We start from the raw sequence: 23,106 nt of genomic DNA on the forward strand, positions 1-23,106 counted from the left end.
AGTAATTCATAGCACGGGCCAACACCAAACTTGACTATGCCTTCAAAGCATTAAATTTCAATTCTTTAGGTCGTAATCTTTGGTTTTAATTTTTACTTGAAAATGAAAAAATTTAAATATGTAAATATTTTTATTAAGTTTTAATATCGAAATAACTTACAAAAAAGTGGAAAATGATTTAAAAGTGTACACTTTTACTTTTTCTTTTATGTTCATAGGTACTATCCCTCAATAAACCCCAAATATAGTCTCCCATCATGTTTCATTATATTGGCCTTGTTAACATTGTTCGAAGAAGAGCTTAAAAGCTATGCTTTACTTTTTGGTAAATTTAAATCTGTAATCAAATCATTAAAATATTCAGTAGTTATGAATTGATGTTTTGGTTATTCTGGTGTCGGTAAAAACTCCTTATCGGCATTGCTTTTATAAGAACTAAGAGATGAGCCACTTCTGCTAGCTCTTCTATAATTTTTTCGGTGGCTCTAGTACTGGTTGTGTCAGATCGTGTGAGATGGTAACAGAAGAAGACTCAAGATCAGGCTATTCGATAGGTTTTGCATTTTTACCTCTACGACTTTTACTCGGATTTACAATGCAAAAGTAGCAGACTTTAACGTGGTCTTTTGGTTCTCGCCAGATTCTTGGTGATGCAAATTTCATAGATCTTTTCACACCTCGATACCAACCTAAAATATAGAAAGAGAAATCAATACGTCTCCTTTATTTAATTTAGTATTTAAATAAAATTTGCTTACCTTCCAAACATCTTTTACAATAACTACAAGCAACATGTGGATCCCATGTCTTGTATTGATTCAAAACAGGACAGCCAAAATATGCTTCGTAGGCTTCACAGAGGATGAGAGATGTATTTAATTCATATTTTCTATCTCGAACTTTAATAAATTGCCCAAATATATAACAAAAAGCATGAGCTTCATATTTACACTTTCGCGACGACATTTTAGGTTATTCTAGATTTGTACAAAACACCTCTAGCGCCATGAGTATTGTTACTATAACTATTACGAAGGCAAACTTTATACCGGAAAAAGGTATTTTCTTTTCGTTTTGTGATTATAATAAAATAGAAAATCATGAAATAAACTTCAGGACAAAGAACAACATTTTTTTTGTAGAGTCGTGTAGTTATCTAGTTGATATACAAAATCATTCCCTAATTATTCTCTAATCAGTATCCAACATTTGAGAAATTTTGTGAAATTTATAGTTCTTGAGTTGATCTGCAACAACATCCTCAAATTGTTCTCCAACCTTAGAAAAGTTCTGGGAAATTAATAGTTCTCAAATCTACATCCTGCACATTGATATCCAACATTGGATATCGAGTTGAGGTGGAGTTGGAAATAAAAATGTTCTCCAAGGTGGCGCCATCAAAGCGAACAGTTGTTTATTGTGCAGAAATAAGCAAGTGGCTGGTGGCTTTAATCAATTTCCATGACAATTCTGCAGTATAGGAATCATACATTTGAAACCAATTAGAGAATCACGCTTCAGTTCAAGTTGAGAAAAAGATAGTATTTTGCTATATTTGTTGATAACGGTATGATTGCCAAGTTGAGAACAAGACTTGAGAAGTAGATATGTTATGCCTATTACCAACTTGACTTCAGCTCGAATGTTTATTGCGTGCTTATGTCCTGGGCAACGTCGAAGAATATACTATTAGAACAACGAACTTGCATGACGATTGTGAAGTCTCAAAGTCCTTATAGCCTTGTATGAATATAAATGGAACGAGTATCTTTAGCTAAACAAATATACAGTTGAATTACCTGCGAGCGTCATAACAGGACGCTGTGCTATTGATGCTTGACGATGGCGCATACCAGCAAGCTCCCTCTGAAGAAGATGTATGAGCAGAAAGCGGAGTGAATTCATGACTTTCTATGCCGATGTCCCGTATTGCAGACAAGACGACTCAGATTTCTGAGCGCACGAGATGTTTAGGTTAAACTGGCTTTTCTGCAGGGTCATTGGTTTCTAAACAAACTTACCTACATAAATTCACCTGTTTACCAACTCAAAAGAAATTGCTACTATACCAGTTATTCTTTCTTATTTCTATTAATTCTTTGAAAACAAAATGTGTGAATGCTTTTGCCAAACTAACTATAACGACTCAGCATTGCAACAGCTACAAAGCTAAAGTGAAAGAAAACAATACTAACAAGTAATGAAGTCTAAGTTCGGGTGAAACCGAATATTACATACCCAGCTGTACACTTGAAATGCTGTTGTTGTTTGTTTTGTGTGCTCAATAGTGTTACAAGGCTGCGCAATAATACATATACATATGGTTCTATTCTGAACTAATTTTTCTTCGAGTTATGCCCCCCGAAACATAGAAAATTGCTTAGTCATAAAAGCGGCGGTGCCACGCCTATTTTTTTAAATTTGAAGTTTTTACTATTTATTATTATAAATCCACTTGGGAAATGAAATACCATTGATATAATGCTCTTTTTTGCAAAGATATAGCTTATTTTATTCGTCCACGACCCTTTTAAAAAAAATTTATATAAAAGTAGGCGTGGTCCTTAACCGATTTCGTTAATTTTTCTTCAAATCATTCCTTATAGTAAAGGCAACCTCTCTGCCGAATTTTGTTACGATAGGTTTAACGATTTTTGATTTATGATTAATAATATTTGTAAAATTGATTTTATCACAAGTGGGCGGTGCCACGCCCATTTTAAAAATTTAGGCCAAATTTTTATGAAAGGTATCAATATCAGTCCACACGTCATATTTCAACATTCTAGCTGTATTATTTACTAAATAATCAGGTTTTTTGTGTTTTCCAAAATGTTATATATATAAAAAGTAGGCGTGGTTATCATCAGATTTCGCTCATTTTCAATACCACTCTATTCTGGGTTCAGATAAGCTCGTGTACCAAATTTGGTGAAGATATCTCAATATTTACTTAAGTTATCGTCTTAACGGACAGACGGACGGAAGGGCGTACGGACGGACATGGCTCAATCAAATTTTTTTTCGATACTGATGATTTTGATATATGTAAGTCTATATCTATCGATATCGATTCCTTTATACCTCTACAACCAACCGTTATCCAATCAAAGTTATAATGTGTACAAGTACAGCTGGGTATAAAAAAGTGTTGGTGCGAGGTGAAGGCGGCACGCAATAAAGCTCGGCGTAAAAGCATTCAGCCAAACTAACTTAAATGCAAACAAACTAACCAAGAAACAAATTTCACACATGCATACATATGAACATGAATATCCACACATTATATATATATTTGCATACATGTTTGTGCGAATTTACTTGTGTTTGTCATCGGTTTAGTTGCGGCACCTCAAGCTATGTAAATTTACTTTTGTATCTCTCAACAAAACTTTTTCACACCACTGATTACAGTTAATAAAAAAATAAAAAAAAAAAAACATTTAGTATGTGTGTTCGTATGTATATTTCTAAGACTAATTAATGTGAATAAACTTTGTCAATAAGTAATAAAATGCCATGCGAGATTGCAACTTATATTATAAATAGTACAAATAATTAGTGTAAATAATAGTAATAATAAAAAGTATACCAATTTATACAGCTGTTCACAAATTATAAAGAAACAAGTAAGGAAGGCTTAGTTCGGGCGTAACCGAACATTACATACTCAGCTGAGAGCTTTGGAGACAAAATAAGGGAAAATCACCATGTAGGGAAATGAACCTAGGGTAACCCTGGAATGTGTTTGTATGACATGTGTACCAAATGGAAGGTAAGAGTATTTTAAAAGGGAGTGGGCCTTAGTTCTATAGGTGGACGCCTTTTCTGGATATCGCACTAAAGGTGGATCAGGGGTGACTCTAGAATGTGTTTGTACGATATGGGTATCAAATGAAAGGTGTTAAGGAGTATTTTAAAAGGGAGTGGGCCTTAGTTCTATAGGTGGACGCCTTTACGAGATATCGCCATAAAGGTGGACCAGGGGTGACTCTAGAATGTGCTTGTATAATATGGGTATTAAATGAAAGGTGTTAATGAGTATTTTAAAAGGGAGTGGGCCTTAGTTCTATTCTATAGGTGGACGCCCTTTCGAGATATCGCCATAAAGGTGGACAAGGGGTGACTCTAGAATGTGCTTGTACGATATGGGTATCAAATGAAAGGTGTTAAGGAGTATTTTAAAAGGGAGTGGGCCTTAGTTCTATAGGTGGACGCCTCTTCGGGATATCGCCATAAAAGTGGACCAGGGGTGACTCTAGAATGTGTTTGTACGATATGGGTATCAAATTTATTTTACTTATTTGTTTGTTAAAGTCAACACAGACACAAAAAGCGGTCGACTACTGGATATAAAATACAATACATAAAACAAGGAAAGAAAACATAAGCGTAAAAAACAAAATTTAAAGTAAAAACTTAAACAATAAACAATCAAATTAATAAAGTTAAATTTTAATCAATACATAAATCAAATCAAAAATAAAAATTAGTTAAAATTAATATTGAAATAAAATTGACATCTTATTTAAAAATCTTTAAAAATATCATGCCAGACGTGAGAGTATTTCCTTACGGATAGCAGCAATCGAATACTCAAAACTAATGCAGTTGTACAGTTCGTTATAGCACGAGCACCAATTGCGAAGAGGGCTATATTTGGCAAAATTACGCCGTAGAATGGGTTTGGAATTTTGTTCTCGCGGACTTTTTTATTCCCGCGAAAAATTGCTCCAATTCTTTTCTCCTAGGGAGAAGAATAATTGGGGAATAGGAATTTCGAATTTTCGAAGTCAGCTGTTTTCTCAATTGAAATTTCGTTGCGCATTTCTTATTTTGTTTAAAAAATTGTAAAGTTTAATTATTGTTGCCAATTTGTTTGAAATTAAGAAATAAGGTATAAACAATGCGCATTATTGCATTTCATGTGGTATTCACTGAAATGAGTAATGAAATGGTGCCACAGCAACATCAACAGAGGAGCATAAGAAGAAGACCGGCGGGATAACACAAATCCGCCGGAGTTGCCTGCATTCATTCTGCAAAGCAATTTTCTGGCGGCCAAGTCGAGTTGAGTTCGCCTTTCGCCATATGCCAAAATCTATTTAAGCCTTCTTAAAAAATCCTTGCGCAATTTCTGGATGGCTGCATCAAATATGCGAAGAGCTCTTCCGTTGCTTATGATATACTTTTCGACTTAAAATAATGAAAATTGTGGTTGTTGTTGTTGTTGTGTTAACAGTGAGAATATTGTGGTAGAATGTAAATACATATTTTAGCACACATTTGAGCAAATAAGTGTTCTTTCTTAAAATAACCAATTTCCTTTAACTATTTTGCTGCATTCCCTTTAATTTAACAAGTGAAAAAAACTCCTATGAAATGGCAGAGAAATCTCCCTCTCCCTCACATTCATAATACCTACTTTTCTCCCATAACCGGTTTCCGCTTTTTCGAACATTTTTCAGAATAGGAGGAAAGGGAGAAGTGAAAAAACTCACAAGGAATTTTTATTTAGAATACGAGGAATGGGAGAAGGGAAAAAACTCGCACGGAATTTTCGTTTAGAATTGGGCTGATATTGTCTTGTAGTTCTCACAGGAACAGAAAAATTCAGTCTGCTTACAAGATCAGTGGATTCTATCTCACCGATAATCAGTTTATGAAGGAACATTACCCCGAATAATGTTCTTCTATTCTCTAAAGTTGGCAAACTAATGAGAAGAAGTCTATTTCTATAAGGTGGAAGATGTTGATTTGATTCCCAGTTAAGACCGCGTAAAGCGAAGATTAGAAGCTGCTTCTGTACCGATTCAATCCGATCTATATGATTTTTATACCCCGGGGTCCAAATACAGGAACAATACTCAAGTATTGGGCGAACCAAATATGTGTAAAGGGTCTTGGTTAAATAAGGATCTTCAAATTCTTTAGCCCATCTTTTAATAAATCCGAGTACAAATGAAAGGTTTTAAGGAGTATTTTAAAAGGGAGTGGGCCTTAGTTCTATAGGTGGACGCCTTTTCGAGATATCGACTAAAATGTTGACCAGGGTCACCCAGAACGTCATCTGCCGCGTACCGCTAATTTATTTATATATGTAATACCACGAACAGTAGTCCTGCCAAGATTCCAAGGGCTTTTGATTTCGCCCCGCAGAAGTTTTGTCATTTTCTTCTACTTAATATGGTAGGTGTCACACCTATTTTACAAAGTTTTTTCTAAAGTTATATTTTGCGTCAATAAACCTATCCAATTACCATGTTTCATCCCTTTTTTCGTATTTGGTATATAATTATGACATTTTTTTTTCATTTTTCGTAATTTTCGATATCGAAAAAGTGGGCGTGGTCATAGTCGGATTTCGGCCATTTTTTATACCAAGATAAAGTGAGTTCAGATAAGTACGTGAACTAAGTTTAGTAAAGATATATCGATTTTTGCTCAAGTTATCGTGTTAAGGGCCGAGCGGAAGGACAGGCGGTCGACTGTGTATAAAAACTGGGCGTGGGTTCAACCGTTTTCGCCCATTTTCACAGAAAATAGTTATCGTCATAGAATCTATGCCCTTACCAAATTTCACAAGGATTGGTAAATTTTTGTTCGACTTATGGCATTAACAGTATTATAGACAAATTAAATGAAAAATGGCGGAGCCACGTCCATTTTGAAATTTTCTTTTATTTTTGTATTTTATTGCACCATATCATTACTGGAGTTAAATGTTGACATAATTTACTTATATACTGTAAAGATATAAAATTTTTTGTTAAAATTAGACCTAAAAAATTTTTTTTATAAAAAGTGGGCGTGTTCTTCATCAGATTTTGCTAATTTTTATATAGCACATATATATACATATATAATATTTCCTGCCAAATTTCATCAAGATATCTTCAACGACTGCCAAATTACAGCTTGCAAAACTTTTAAATTACATTCTTTTTAAAGTGGGCGGTGCCACGCCCATTGTCCAAAATTTTACTAATTTTCTATTCTGCGTCATAAGGTCAACCCACGTACCAAGTTTCATCGCTTCATCCGTCTTTGGTAATGAATTATTGCACTTTTTCGGTTTTTCGAAATTTTCGATATCGAAAAAGTGGGCATGGTTATAGTCCGATATCGTTCCTGTTAAATAGCGATCTGAGATGTGTGCCCAGGAACCTACATACCAAATTTCATCAAGATACCTCAATATTTACTCAAGTTATCGTGTTAACGGACAGAAGGACAGACGGACGGACGGACGGACATGGCTCAATTAAATCTATCTCGATTCCTTTATACCTGTACAGCCAACCGTTATGCAATCAAGGTTAATATACGCTGTGTGCAAAGCACGCTGAGTATAAAAAATGTCTGAGAGTCTAAGTTCGGTTGTAAACGAACTGTTCGAGTTGGAGTCTAGGTCAAACATGCTCGTAAAGATCTTTTCGTAAATAGATCTCCACATTTTCCAATCACTTCCTTGACTTTGGGTTTCAGAGTTATCCACAATACAGTAGATAGCACCTTATACGCTATAAAAAGCACGCTGATTCCGCTGGTACTACTGCGATTTGCGGAATCGTCTTACTTAGCGTGGCGAGGCATGCTCTCTTTACGCACTTATCGCCTCCGCGTTTGAACAGCCCTGCGGGTAGTCCGCTCTTGCCTTGCGCTTTTTTAGCAGGGATATTGCGACTTTTAATTCGTCATATTCGGGTGGCGGAACATATATTCCGTCGTTAGAGATTAAGATATCGGTTTCGTAATCTCCATCGCCATCTAGCAAAGAGAAGTGCTCCCTCTATAACTCAAGCAGACTTTGTACGTCAGTTACCAGGTCACCATTATTATTGTAACGAATTTTGGGAAATTTCGCTTATTCGAAACCTTCTGCTAACGTTCGAATCGCTAGATTGTTGAATAAATCACTCCAATATTCTGTATTGCAAAATGGTCTTTATTAGACTATTTTGGGAGTAGTACAATTATACTTCACAATTATACTTCTCTTCGCAACTGATAGCGCGTTTAAATCAAACTGATTAGTTATTTCTCAGCTTGTTTTCTCGTTAATTAATTTCTCCTAAGGTCTAGTGATTTCGCGAAAATGTGTTCCAGAACAATTGTGTCTCCTGCTTGGTTAAGAGCTATATACATGTATATCTGTAGTCCATGCCTGTCGCATAGAAATATGCGTGAGCATGTGTGGGTAACTACTTCGGCTGATGACCACATGTGTGTGTGTGAAATATCTCTACGTTGCCTTGTATGTATGTGTGTAAATGATGACTGATGTATTCATGTAAACCAGTGTGGCTTGCCTCATGTTTTTGTTGTTGCGTGATTATTTACTAGCAGCCTAGTGATGTCAACATTCGCCACATTATTTATACAGGAATCTGCCCGACAATGAAATCTAGTACAATTTTCGCGTATTATTTCTATCGACCATCATCTGAAGCTCCTCGCACTTAAGTTGCTACTACCATACCCAGCAGGGCCCTACATCGTCTGTTCGAAGATTACTTTTACTTACCCTTCAAAAAACGCGAGTACTCTATAAATAATGTAAGGAATACTCCTTTGGGAGTATAGGGCTGCTCCAAATCTAATCTGTATTCGTACAAAAAATGTGCTCCAATTAACATTGCGATGTCCTAGGAGAGGAGTAGGTGGTCCCACTCTCTCTTTGTTTGTGAGTATTCCATAGAGTACATACGTGAGAGTACTTTCCAAAGTACTTTCACTGTAGTACTCCATGGAGCACCCACAGAGGATCATATGACAAAGTACTAGAGAGGAATTGTGTCGGAAAGAATTATCGAAGTAAATTTAATTTAAAATGAAAGTAAATGAAGAGGGGCAATGCAACTTTTATATTTTATACTTCGAATATTCTTATGTTATTTAGCATTTGCGTGAATAAAGAAACTAATATAATATGTATACATAAAACCAGTGCGCTGTTGCATTTTATCAGAGTTGCCAAAGTAAAATTTTATTATTAGTTATTTGCATGCAATATTTTACTTTTGGCAACTCTGTTCGATCGTCATCGTGTCGTGATCACTGTCGTTAAAAAACGAGCAATGATCGGCTGATGGTGGTCCACAAACTCATTGCAAAGTAAAGTTAGAGTACTCCAACATGAAGAAAATGGAACACGTAATCCAACAATTTTTGCAGGGTAGCTGATGTGTGCGCCGATTGGAGTAATCACCAGGTGTCTATTTTGTGAGCAGCGCCTCGTCGCAAATTTCACTTTGGTCTCTCGGTGCACTTTCGTGCTACGCATTGGCGTGTGCATATCTTGGCTATGAAAAGGTATTCGAGCCGATACTTTGGCCTTGTAGAGTGCGCATTGGTGCTATTTCTCCTATTATTCATGATGTGATTGAATCAGTTTCGTGTTCGTCGCTCGGAAGGCAGACAAGTGGCTTATTGAACGTGTTCATGTTGAAATCTGTTACTGCAGATAGCTTGGGTGAAGTGAATCAACTCAAACTCGTTTGGAGATGTATATAGTGAAAGTTGAATTTTCCGTTGCTTTCCTGCATTGTTGTGAGCCAGGCAACAGTTCCTTCTCCTGCAAGAGTTTGGATATTCCAGGTACATGCTTCCAAACCATAGTCTTTAAATGTTTGCCGTAGTCATCATCTAAAAAAAGATCACATGCTTCTCATAAGCAGAGCGTACAACTTACACTCATGAACAAAATAATAGGCGTATACAGCTTTGGGTCTCTATCTTTGCAAGATTTTGCAAATGGAAACAAATTTTGTGAGGTAATATTAATAACTTTAGTTACTTATACTAAATCTATGAAAATGATTACAATTCATCCATTTGTAAGAAAACTGTATCATAATAAAAAAATTTCGTTGGTCAAAACAATAGGTGTATGAAACTTTTCTTAGAAATGAAAGAATACCATTGAATTATAATTTCTTACGCCATTGTTTTTTTAATCACCGGTATCTCCGCCATGGTTAATATAACTTTGCTTATTCTATTGGACATGGCTTAAAATAATTTTTGGCATGTTTCCAACGCAGTGCTATCCCATCCCAATCCTTCATCTTCTGCCAGAACAAGTCGCTTGTTGTGAAATTAAAAGGACGCAAATCTTCTCCTAAGGTCACTCCACAAGTTCTCAATCGGGTTGAGAACAGGGTATTGACCTGGCCATTGTATAAATGTGCCAATTCCATTTCTGGTGATAACTCAATCTGAGTGGGGTGTTTTCCTCCGCATATGGCAGCTTAACATTTCGCAAAATATCCCTGTACTCAACGGTACACCTATTATTTTGTCCATGAGTGTATGTACGGTGAAAATACCAATATAATAAATAGGATTTTTTCCCAAAATCAAGCCAACCCAACCCAACTCCACTTTCCTATAACGGTATTCGATGGATGCCTTATAAGGCTCAGAACTTAATACCAAATACGGAGAAAATGCTTATATTTATAAAACCTTGCTAAAAATTATCCAAAAGAACATTTTTTTTGGAAAATGTGCGTGGCACCGCCCTTTTAATCTAGTTAAGTTAAAAATGTTTGCTTAAATCTTCACATAAATGATTTAACTCCATTCACTTCATAGCTGTGAGCTGATTTTTTTAATAAAAATTGTATAAGCAATTTATCCAAATACACAAGGCGTCGATTTGAAAAACTTTAACATTTTTCAACTAATTTTTCATTCAACCTAAGTACTATTAAATTGTAATGAATGCAAACTATCGGAATGCTTGCTACTGACGTTTGTCTGCCTGCCGTTAGGGTTGTGCTTCCTTGGTTGCTTTGATTCAATTTTCTTAACTCGTTTGTAGATTTTATTATAAGCATTTGTTGTTGTTGGTTAATAAAACTACTTACTATTGCTATATCCACTCCGTTGCTTGCTGCAGATTACTTTTTTCACTCACTCAATTTATTAATTTTCTTTTTATTTTGTGCTTCCTCATAAAAACACTCCGCAATTTGCAAATTTGCAACAATTGTGGATGAAGAAACCGACAAGGTTCCCAAGGCACATTCAAGTGTGTACTACCAAATACTTTTCGCATTTTCACACGGAGCTTAAGTGTTTAGCATAACTTTTTATTCAACATTAATAATAAACTAAAAGTTCGCTTAGCAAAATTGCGCTTTCATGTCCAAATCTTTGCTGTACTCTAATTTTATTCTGCTATTGACTAAAGTTTTTTATCGAAATTGGTGCTTGATTTTAAAGATTAATTACTTTTTGGGCTAAAAAGCACTTTATATTGACCCTTTCATAACTCTGAGATGTCTTACTGGCTCTTAATTTGATTAACGATGCATGAAAAATTATAAATTTTGTAATTGCTCTTTTGGTTAATTGGGCCGTGTAAGTACAGCGGCCGCCGTGGTGTGGTGGTAGCGTGCTCTGCCTACCACACCGAAAATCCTGGGTTTAAAAGAAGCACGACGCAAATTAGAAGAGAAGCTCGGCCTAAATCCTCTTCGGAGATTATCCCACGTTGTATTTTTATTTAATTTAAGTACATACAGTTATCCCATTTACTAAAATGATAAAAAAAAGAAAAATAATAAATGAATTATGCCACTTTCAAAAAATCGGCTAAGTTTTCAGTGCCAATATATTTAAAATATTCACCAAGAGAGAACAATTCGAAATTAGCATGATAAAAAAATGTTTTTGAAAAATTTTGTATAAAGAATGGCATATTGAAGGCAAAACAAATTGTTTATAAAAAATGGTATAAAAAATTTAGGATAAAAAACCGGTGTAAATAATTGGTATAAAAATTGGTTCTAGCAAAATTTGTGTAAAAAGATAAAAAAGGCGAGCACCTATTCATAGAAAAAGAAAAAAAAATATTGCACCCCTTAAGTAAACCTTGTATTTTACTAAATTGTCTCATATCATTTATTTTTATACCCAGCTGTACTTGTACACTGGTTATTATAACTTTGATTGGATAACGGTTGGTTGTACAGGTTTGAAGGAATCGAGATAGATATAGACAATATATGTATATCAAAATCATCAGTATCGAAACAAAATTTGATTGAGCAATGTCTGTCCGTCCATCCGTCCGTCTGTCCGTCTGACCGTTAACACGATAACTTGAGTAAATATTGAGATATCTTCACCAAATTTGGTACACGAGCTTATCTGGACCCAGAATAGATTGGTATTGAAAATGAGCGAAATCGGATGATAACCACGCCTACTTTATATATATATAATATTTTGGAAAACACACAAAAAACCTGATTATTCAGTAAATAATACACCTAGAATGTTGAAATTTGACGTGTGGACTGATATTGAGACTCTTGCTAAAAATTTGAAAACATTTTTTAAAATGGGCATGGCACCGCCCACCTGTGATAAAATAAATTTTACAAATATTATTAATCATAAATCAAAAATCGTTAAGCCTATCGTAACAAAATTCGGCAGAGAGGTTGCCTTTACTGTAAGGAATGCGTTGAAGAAAAATTAACGAAATCGGTTAAGGACCACGCCCACTTTTATATAAAAGATTTCTAAAAGGGTCGTGGACGAATAAAATAAGCTATATCTTTGCAAAAAAGAGCTTTATATCAATGGTATTTCATTTCCCAAGTGGATTTATAATAATAAATAGGAAAAATTTCAAATTTAAAAAAATGGGCGTGGTACCTTTTATGGCTAAGCAATTTTCTATGTTTCGAGACCCTTAACTCGAAGAAAAATTAACGGATCGTAATGAAATTGGGTACACATATTTTCGTTATAGCAGGAAATATTTCTAGTAAAAATGGATAAGATTGGTTAAGGACCACACCCACTTTTATATAAAAGACTTTAAAAAGGGTCGTAGGCAAAAGTAAAGAGTTAAATCTTAGCGAAAAATAGTTTTGTGCCAAGCGTATTTTGTGCAAATCGTGTTTTGTGCCATTATAACAAAAAATTGAAAAAAATTCAGGTCTTGAAAAATGGGCGTGGCACTGCCCCTTTCTTACAATGCATTTCCCAACGTTTCTGGGCTATAACTCGACGAAAAATTTGGTCACATATTTTCCTTTTAACAGGAAATATTTTCAGTAAAAATGGAATAAATCGGTTAAATCGCCTTCTTTTATATAAAAGATTTTGTAAAAGTGCGTAGATGCAGGTAATAAGCTATTTCTAGTAAAATTTGGAAAATTTCGTTAATAACCCTGCCCTTTTTTTGTAATAATGCATTTTAGTGCAATGGCACTTGTGTGTTTATGTTTATTGTTCTGTTATATCTTTATTTAAAAAAAAAAACAGTAGGGAAATCCTCATATCTGAAGGAAAACTGCATTATTACCCGCTCAAAGTAATTGGCGTTAGCCTCTGTATCCTTTTTGCTTCTTTTAAACGAAAATTAGTACAGAATAGAACCATATGTATATGTATTATTGCGCAGCCTTGTAACACTATTACGAACACAAAACAAACAACAACATTTCAAGTATACAACTGGGTATGTAATGTTCGGTTTTACCCGAACTTAGACTTCCTTACTTGTTTTTTTTTTTTTTTTTTTTGTAGTACTGTGTAAAAGTAAAAGTATCAAAGATCAGAAAATCAGAGTATGAAACATGAACTTCGCACATGTCCCATATATCTGTTTCACTGTAGCGCTCTACATATTTCCGAAATATGTACTTATAACGATAATATTGTTTTACTTTGATCCAAGTTCTATTTAAGATATTTTTTTTTTGAACTCTTCAAATGTTATAACTATCTCAGAAACTTCACTTGATTCACAATAACCAAGAATCGCGTATGAACTGAAACTGTCCCATAAAAACGCATGTTTATTTTGGATTTTGGACACACTTGTACGAAATCAAGTTTCTTTACTTCTTTGAACATTTACCACACAACTATAGTGCACTGTAATTCCTCAGTTAAGGACGCAAACAAAAAATACGTACGATTCGTTCTTTACCAAAAGTGGAATGCTCCTAAAAATTCATGCAAGGCTCCATTGTTTATATATAAAAAAAAATATCTATAGCAAAATTAATCATCATTAATTGCTTATAAATAAAATAATCAATTGCTTATAAATAAAATAATTAAAAAAAATGTTAAGATAAACGGTTTTATTGAAAACAATACTTAAATGAAGTATTAATAATACTAAAAGCTAGACAATAATTAGGTAGGTCCTAGGTACTAGGCATCACACTCCTCATCAATTTTTGGCGTTGATCAGAAAATTAAATAAAAGCGTTGGGCGCGTGAAATTTCTAAAAATGTGAGGCGCATCATAACCTGATTAAGGTTCAGTTGGTCTTATATATGACTATCAATAGAAATTTGACGCGTCCAACGCTTTTATTTAATTTTCTGATCAACGCCAAAAATTGATGAGGAGTGTGATGCCTAGTACCTAGGACCTACCTAATTATTGTCTAGCTTTTAGTATTATTAATACTTCATGTAAGTATTGTTTTCAATAAAACCGTTTAACTTAAAAATTTTGTTTAATTATTTTATTTTCAAGTTTTTAGTCTTTATTTAATTGCCTATTATTTCTCATTCTATTTAGTTCATTTAGTGACTCATTAGTACAAGGACTCTTTCCTGACAATTTGTTACAACCTAAGTCCTCAATACATAATCCTTCCAAAGACTTTACTCGACTCTGCGCCACGTTGCTTGTCCCTCCTCCAACTCCAAGATATTTTGATGTCATTTCTACCGGACTGTATGTAATATTTGTTCCAAATATGAGCCAAATCGGACATCATAGGTCGTTTTCTATTCATGTATGTATTATGTGTTCCAAATATGGACCAAATCGGACCACAAATACGACTTTTTTTAAATATCTCGTTCTTTGCGCCACCTAGCGGCGTTTTTTTTTTTATTATTGCATTGTTATCGGGTTCTGAACTATATTCCAAGTTTCAAGCTTGTAGCTTATCGGGAAGTTTCTTAAATTTCAATTACAAAATTCGTTCACAACGGCCGTGCATGCGCGGCCTGGCCTGCCTGTCAAGTCAAGCTAAATAAAACCGTTTAAAAATTGCTGAAAATCTTACTTATCCTAATCTTAAACAAAACAACAATAAACTACAACAACTAGTAGTATATATGTAGGTATGTATTTATGAATATTCTTAACACAACTTAAGCATCACTACAAGGAGATGTTCCTCATACGCCCGAGTGGCCGTAGCAGCACTAAACGAGTGCCATGTTAATTTGCGACTGCTACATAAATATTTACGAAGCAAAGTGCTAAGAGAGAGCAAAAAAAATATTTAACAGTGCAGTATTTTTGAAAATACAAATACAGCAATAAAATATAAATTTTGCCTGAAGTAGAGAAAAAATTTAAATGCAATGACAAAAACAGGCTATGAATAATATTTAGAGCACTTGAGTAGCGTTTTAAGCTCATTTAAATTCATTTTAAATATAAAAAATGTATGCGTAGAAAAGACGTTGCAATGCAGAAACTGTATTTTTAAATAAATATCGTCCCAGAAAAGAGAGAGAAAGAGAGCGAGAATTCAAGAATGCCCATATTTGTAGATAGTAAAAGTGTGAGACGATAATCTTTTACAAATAGTACTTCTACGTAACTATGGTATGGTACGACAATGTTTAGCTTGTTATCAAATATTAAGAAATCTGTGAAGCCGTTTTTATACCCGGTGGTGACGACGCAAAACTTTCAGCGCTTGAACGGATGTGAGTTATAGTAATATGGGCGACTGCAGTGGTATAGCTCAGGGAAACTTATGAGTCAAAGTCAATGTCTCAAATTGAACTTTTAAACCTACATTATTGTACGAGTATTTTTAAAGCGAAATTTGGTTAAATCATTTTGACTAATCATTATTTAATATGGGTGTCTTTATTGAACAATTGTGACCATTTTCATTAAAACTATTCTTTAAAAAAAGCGCATCGAGTTTTTTCAAAATTTTTAAACTTTTTGTCCAGTTCCTCGAACAAAGAAGATTTATTAGGCATAAAAAGGCGGTGCCTCGCCCATTTAAAAATTCTTTTAACTACCCTTGATTTAAACTTATTTTTCGCAAAGACTTTTTTTAAATATCTCTTTTTATAAAAGTGGGCGTAGAGAAATGTGTGTGCCGAATTTTGTCAGTATACGTCAGATCCCAGTCGAGTTATGACTTCCAAAACGTGTGGAAATGCTGGGTTTAAAAAGAATGGTGCCACGCCTATTTCTAAAATTTTTTTTTATTTATTCATTATAATGTTATAAAAACACTATAAGTAAAGGGCATTGATGTGAACTGGTTTTTCGAAAATACAGATATTGCCTATTATATTCGCCTAAAATATTTAATACGAAAGAGGCCGCGTTTTTAAAGCGATTTCGTCCATTTTTCCCGGCCTCAATATGGCTGGCGTGATCAGTTTACCGAATATTCTGATAATAACTTAAATGGTAAATATTTGAAAAATGTATTCTCTCATAATTGGCCGGTGCCACAAATTTTTAGAATATTTTCAAAAAGTTTAACTAAGAAGTTGCCACTAAGGACTGGTACACAAAGCTCTGTAAATTTAGAACTCCCTATAAGTTTTTTAGATTTGATATAGTAGGCTTTGAATTAATTATTTGTGAATTGGTGTTTCATAACATATTTGAAAATATATTGCCTTTTGAACTCAAGCCTCAATAACGACGAAAATGAGTAATAAATAAAAGCTACATAAAAAAATTGTGTACATTTGGACGATAATTCCCAATGCTAGTTACAAAAAGTGGACAAAACTCACAGGATTATCCTATGACACTGCCACAAGAACGGTGTTGCACTTCATGGTAGGCTTAGTGAAGCACAAGCCAAGAAGTGGCCGCCCAAAGTTACCATCAGACGCCCAGTTCGAGAATAATGTTCTATCCCTAATTCAGAAAACCCGATCTATGTCAACAAGACATCTTATCAAAATAGCCAACACCACACTTGTGCAAGTCACACGAATCAAACAGAGAAATGTTATTAAAACGTACAAAGAGAAACAACTTCAAAAACAAGTGAAAACAGACTTCAAAAAGCATTTCCTTTGCACGTAAGCTCTGTGAGACCAAATTGGCAAACAATAAGCGTCTTCGAGAATGGACCTAAGAACGTTGCCAGGTACCCAGTTCTACCCAACATGCCTTAGTTGCGGAAAATTAAGCGATATTGGGCTCAGATGGAAGCACAACTTTTGAGAATATGAAAACCAACAACACCCGTTACAGAAGTAAAAGGAATTTGGCAAACAGTGTCGCTAAAAGTGAATAAAAAAGTGATACAAAACTTGTTATCGGGTCTCTCCAAAAAAGTCATACGGATAGTACCGAATAAAATGATAAAATTTCTTTACCTGTCGTTGCTATATATATATATATATATATATATATATATAAGGCGCGATAACCTCCGAAGAGATCTAAGGCCGATCTTCTCTTCCAATTTGCGTCGTGCTCCTATTTTTTTCCTACAAATTGGCGGGGCGGGACCTACATGTTTTATGCCGACTCCGAACGGCATCTGCAAGGCAGATGAGTTTTCACTGAGGGCTTTTCATGGCAGAAATACACTCGGAGAGCATGCCAAACACTGCCGAGGGGCGACCCGCTTAGAAAAATTTTCTTCTAATTGAAAAACCTTATTTCTAAAATTTTGATGTTGCTTTGCCCGGGGTGTGAACCCAGGGCATATGGTGTGGTAGGCGGAGCACGCTACCATCACACCACGGTGGTGTCGTTGATATATATAATGAAGAAAAGTACAAAAAAAGTAACTGTTGACACTTTCAATTCACAGAACTTCTTGTACACGTCCTTATTTCAACCTAAGCATGAAATTTGGATATTGTATCTGCTTTCTTGACTGAATAATCACTTTGGTGTTTTATAAAATTTTATAAACATTTGTAAAAAGTGGGCGATGTGAGATGAATGCCAATAAAACCGCATCCCAAATTTCCATAAGTTGTCTCAAAATTTACTTAAGTTATCGTGTTCACAGACAAACGGACGGAGAGACGGACGGATATGGTTTAATGAATTCTAAATTATTTTTTGCCGTTACAAGTTACCGTTACGCGGACAACATCAATATGCATACTCTGTGTTCTTTGCTCAGCAGAGTATAAACGCAAATCTGGTACCGATCGATTTTGCTTAACATCTAGAATTTAAGAATACTTACTTTTTACTTATCGCTTTTTACTTTATTTGAATTGGTTATTTTTTTGGAACTGGTAACCTTGGTTGTTGTTGTTGCATTAACGATAAAGACACTCCCCTAAGGCGCTGTGGAGTGTTATCGATGCTAATGGTCCTTTGCCGGTTATATATCCGGTACGTTCCGGTAACAAAGCACTATTAATTAAGGTACTAGGCCGGGCTCAGTCGCTTGTTTTGCGGCAACTTTTTTACTTTTCTTGAATCGGTTATTTTTATGGAACTGGTAACTTTGTTAGAACCAGTACTTTTTACCGTTTTTTATCTTGAATCGGTAACTTTTTTAGGCTCGTTTGCATGTTTTGAACCGGTAACTTTTTTTGAATCGTTTACCTATTTGGAATTGGTTGCTTTTTTATAACCGGTTGCTTGTGTCAAACCGACTATTTTTGTATAACCGGGTACTCATTTAAAACCGGTTACCTTATTGAGGTCAGTTAGTTTTCTGGAACTGTTTTATAACCAGTTACTTTGGTGGAACCGGTTACTTTTTTGGAACCAGTTAGTGTTTTGAAATCGGCTACTTATTTTGTACCGGTTGCTTTGATAAAACCAGTTACTTTTTCGGAAACCGGTTACTTTTTTCGAACCGGTTACTTTAATGAAACCGGTTATTTTTTCGGAACCGGTAACTTTTTTGAAACCGGCTACTATTTTCGAACCTGTTACTTTGATGAAACCGGTTACTTTGATGAAACAAGTTAGTTTGATGGAAGGGGTTACTTTTTTATAACCGGTAACCTTGTTGATGTTATTTAGTTTTCTGGAACTTTTTTATAACCAGCTACTTTGAGGGAACCGGTTACGTTATTTTGATAAAACCAGTCACTTTTTCGGAAACCGGTTACTTTTTTCGAACCGGTTACTTTGATGAAACCGGGTTCTTTGACGAAACCGGTTACTTTGATGAAACCGGTTACTTTGATAAAGCCGGTTACTTTTTTGAAACCGGCTACTATTTTCGAACCTGCTACTTTGATGAAATTACTTCTTTGAATTGGTCGCTTTTCTGGAAACTAATACTTTTTTGGGCGCCGGAAATGTTAACTCATCAACAATTTTTTCCATACATTTTCCGGAATAAGCATTCTCAGCATAGTTAAATACAACTGCAATATACTTCTGGGTATAGATGTAATGTTCAACGCTCGTGCGACTTAATATTTTCTAACTTGTTTATACCAAATTTGTTATTATCGTACCTTCTATGGGTAAGCTTTATAAACATAAAGTACATTTGCTTGTTAGACTTAAACTTCTTGAATGTACAAAATGTAAATCGCATACAACCGCATTATATATGTAAAAGCGCGGAGAAAAAGGGCAAGGCAAAAGCAAATTAATTTCTATGGACGCCAGCGATGTGCATCAAAGTGCAACAATTTGTCTTGTCCTTTTTTGGGTTGTTGGTTGCTATATTTCCGTCGCTTTTTGTTGTTGTTATTGTCAACGAATAAATTTTTACAGCTGCTGACTGCCACTACATTCCTTTGCATGTGCACCAAGTAATCGCTTTAAACTAACTTCTAAGAATGTGTATATGTGTGTGTTTGTAGAAAATGTGAAATCCTTTGTATTGCTGTATTTGTAAAGTTTAAGTATTTAAAGTTGATAATTTTTGCCCTACCAAAGTAGCATTTTATTCACATTTTTTGTGTTTTCTTTCTTTCATTCTTTTTAATTCAGCTTAGCAGCTCTTGACTACTCGACTCTAGTTTTGCATGCAAGAGCTGTTGCAGTCGTAGCTTTGTCGACGTTGCATTTCATGACAGTTCAAAAAAAATCCTTAAATCTCATGTAAACTACATACGTAATAGCTTTTACATAAGTTGGTCTGTATGCGCTACGTGCTTTCACATATTTACTCATATACATTTGACTCCCTTTTACATAAAACGTGCTGCTGCATCCTCACCCTTTTGCTCCTGCCAGATTAGCTATTTGAAAGCTCATTGCCAACCAAGTGGTTAGTTGTTGATATCATTACTGGTTAACCAAGTTGAAATGTATTTGAAAATGTGGAAAAAAAGAAATTCTAAAACTTCCAAATACCGAGTAAACGACCGAGCGCAATCCCTAAGATGCAATGATCAGGGTTTCAATGCTGATATAAATTTGAGGAGCTTATCAAGCTATTTAAATGTCAAAGTAAGATTTTTGAGGTTTTTTTTTGATAATAATAACAATAATTTTGTGCGATGTAACTCTGAAGAGAGTTGCCACCTGACGGATGCTGCGAGGGCTTATCCGGAGGGATGTGCATCAATCACCTCATAGGAGAGTGGCGAAAGACTTGCATCTATAGGCTAATTCGGCTATATTTCCAAGAAACCTTCTCAAAACCGTGCCTCAAGATATAATTGTGGCGTTACCACTCTCCTTATTTAATAAAAGACCGCTGTTGTTTCGTTGGCTGCTATGCTGCATGGACGGCGCGACCGAGCCCAAGTAGCGCTCTAGGCACCATTTTGATGCACTTTCTTCTGGAACCAATTAGTTTCCATTAATATTAACCTATTATTCAGCGATCTTACTTTTACTCCAACCATTTTGCCTCAGTGCTGTCTAACGAGGTGCGGACCTTTGCCAATTCATCCGTCTATATTCATTGCCGTCTATGTTCCTGTGACCCAGTACCCATGTGAGAGTAATGGTACCCGAGTTTACTGCATTGCGCAGCGCCTTTTTAGAGTTATCGCCGGCCTTAGAGGACGTAACTATTGATCGCCATGAGCTCTGCTTGGCTGTCTGAGAATATGCATACCTCTCGACCGTTTACAGGATTCTCCAACAGGAAGCAACATGCCTTTTCTATTCCCAGTAGTTGTAGTTTGTTTAGCTTTCTAATGTTATATTGCTTGTTCAGGTGGCCACCACACTATTGCTACGTATGAAAGGATGGTTGTTGCGACTGCTGTGTAAGACCATATCGTAAGTTTTCGCCTTAGGCCTCAATAGACCGCTGTACCCGTCGGACGAGTGGTCGCACGACCAAGCTGAATCACGCATCTTATGATGTAGATAAGGATTAGAGAGAAGGATAATAGAACCCATGCCAGGTAAGATGAAACCGCTACGCGATAAGTCGGACTTGGAGAAAGAAAGTTAAAGACGGAAAGAAGAGTGGAGGACGCTGCAAAGCATAGATAGAAAGACAGTATCGGTCAGCATTAAGGATTGTTCGGCGCTTTTGAAAACCTAATCGGCCAAACAGACCGCAGAAGTGAGTGCTAGATCACTATTCCGGTCTGTTTGGTCGACCACGTGCTTCAGCCAAAATATGGAGGTAACAAGCGGCTGAAGGCGATAAGCACAGTTTTAATATAAAGCGAGAAAGCAACTACCTTGAAAGCTGCAAGTCAGAAAAAGGTGTTACATACTGGTGATATGCTCACAACAGACAGAACGGATGTGGAAGCGGATTAGAAACCAAAGAAAGGTAACATCAAGGCTCCGGTTTTTTCGGATGGACAAGGGAAGTGGCAGATTATCGATTCGGCTTCCAGTCGCAGTAGGTAGAACACCAGAAATTCGACTTAACAGGAGCCCAACGAGAAGACATCAAGTACGACCTTTCAACCCAGGATATCCCAAATTAAGGTCTAACACGAAAAAACGCAATATTATGTTTGGCAACAAAGTTACGTCAGATAGTAAAAGGAAATCAATGGTTTTGTTTTTAGGGAGAATAAACCGTACATATCATCCGAGGAAAACATCTTTCGGAAAAAGTCGGTCGTTTTTTTTGTTTTTTCAATTTCTCGTCCCGGAGCTGATCAAAAAACGAAACCCACCCGCTAACAGGAACCCCTTTTTATTCAACCCTGTTAAAACTATTAGTTTCCTAGAACTTCCTTTAGAGAATTTAGATGACAATTCTCCGAGCGGCGGTTATATTGACCGAAATTGCTGCTTGAATAAGTCAACAACATAATGGAGAACAGAAGGCGGTACCTGTGGCATACTGTGGCGTTATTAGATTCACAAATGATTTGCTTTAATCTTCATAAAAAATATTTGAATACAGAAACCTTAACCTCTTCTTCAAATCTCTGTATGCCATAAAAAGTTCCACCAAGTTCCAAACTCTACTTGTAGCCCCATCCGTTAATCAGGACTTAGTAAAGCCTATTAAAACTTTGGCTCCACATCTCAATTTTATTAGCCCCTACATTGAATTAGCTCTCAATAAAAGCTCTACAGTCTTGAAAAAAAACTGAAATAAAAAATCCAATTCACATTAAAGTCCCTTTCGCAGACTTTGCATAATTGAAACGATTTGTGGCGTAGCATATTTTTAGGCACATTTAACGCCCTAACACTCTTGACCTACCGCAACACTAAATAGATGTTAATAAATGCAGATTGGTATGCAACGGCTGAAATGAATGTTAGTGTCAAGCAGACACTGCAATCACAACAATAACAGTGGAAAGCGAGCGGTGTAGCTATGAAAGTAATTTGCTTGCAAAACAAAGCAATGTACGGTGATGCGCCTGAATGTATGCAATGTAGTGCAATTCTTGCGGTTGTATCACCGTCAACCGATGCAGTTAACACTTAAATAAATAAACAAATGATATGCCAAAGTATAGTTATATGGAAAATTAACTTATGTAGTTAGCCAGTTTGTTTGTTCAGAACTCGTTTGTGATTTTTTTTATTTCAGGATAGCTTTAAGATTTTTAATGCATTTTTTAAAATTTATAAGATTTATAATGCAAGTTTTTGTGGCGAGCATAATTTTTGAATTCTGTATGTACGTAGTTCCGCAGCTGATGTGATATTGGGTGGGGCGATTGCTATTAGAAGTGAAGCCTCTTAATTTTTTTGCGGCATAAAGCCGTATAATAATACATCATCTCATT

At 35.5% G+C, this 23,106-nt stretch overlaps 2 protein-coding genes across 11 annotated transcripts in view; one reads left to right on the forward strand and one right to left on the reverse strand.

Annotated features, from left to right (window-relative positions):
* The window catches only part of NaCP60E (Na channel protein 60E), a 641,026-nt gene that overhangs the window by 147,938 nt on the left and 469,982 nt on the right, over positions 1-23,106 (reverse strand). The window lies entirely within an intron of this gene.
* The window catches only part of Tpc2 (Thiamine pyrophosphate carrier protein 2), a 535,063-nt gene that overhangs the window by 41,566 nt on the left and 470,391 nt on the right, over positions 1-23,106 (forward strand). The window contains exon 1 of one of the 9 annotated variants that reach the window (XM_067774086.1): positions 9,115-9,600. The exons of the other annotated variants lie outside the window; for them this stretch is intronic. The gene's annotated coding sequence lies outside the window, so the exon portion shown is untranslated. Of the gene's footprint in view, positions 1-9,114; positions 9,601-23,106 lie in introns of those variants that run through there. 9 annotated transcript variants of the gene reach the window in all.

This window comes from Eurosta solidaginis, chromosome 3 (assembly GCF_040869045.1).
Source record: "Eurosta solidaginis isolate ZX-2024a chromosome 3, ASM4086904v1, whole genome shotgun sequence".
NCBI classification, from domain to species: domain Eukaryota; kingdom Metazoa; phylum Arthropoda; class Insecta; order Diptera; family Tephritidae; genus Eurosta; species Eurosta solidaginis.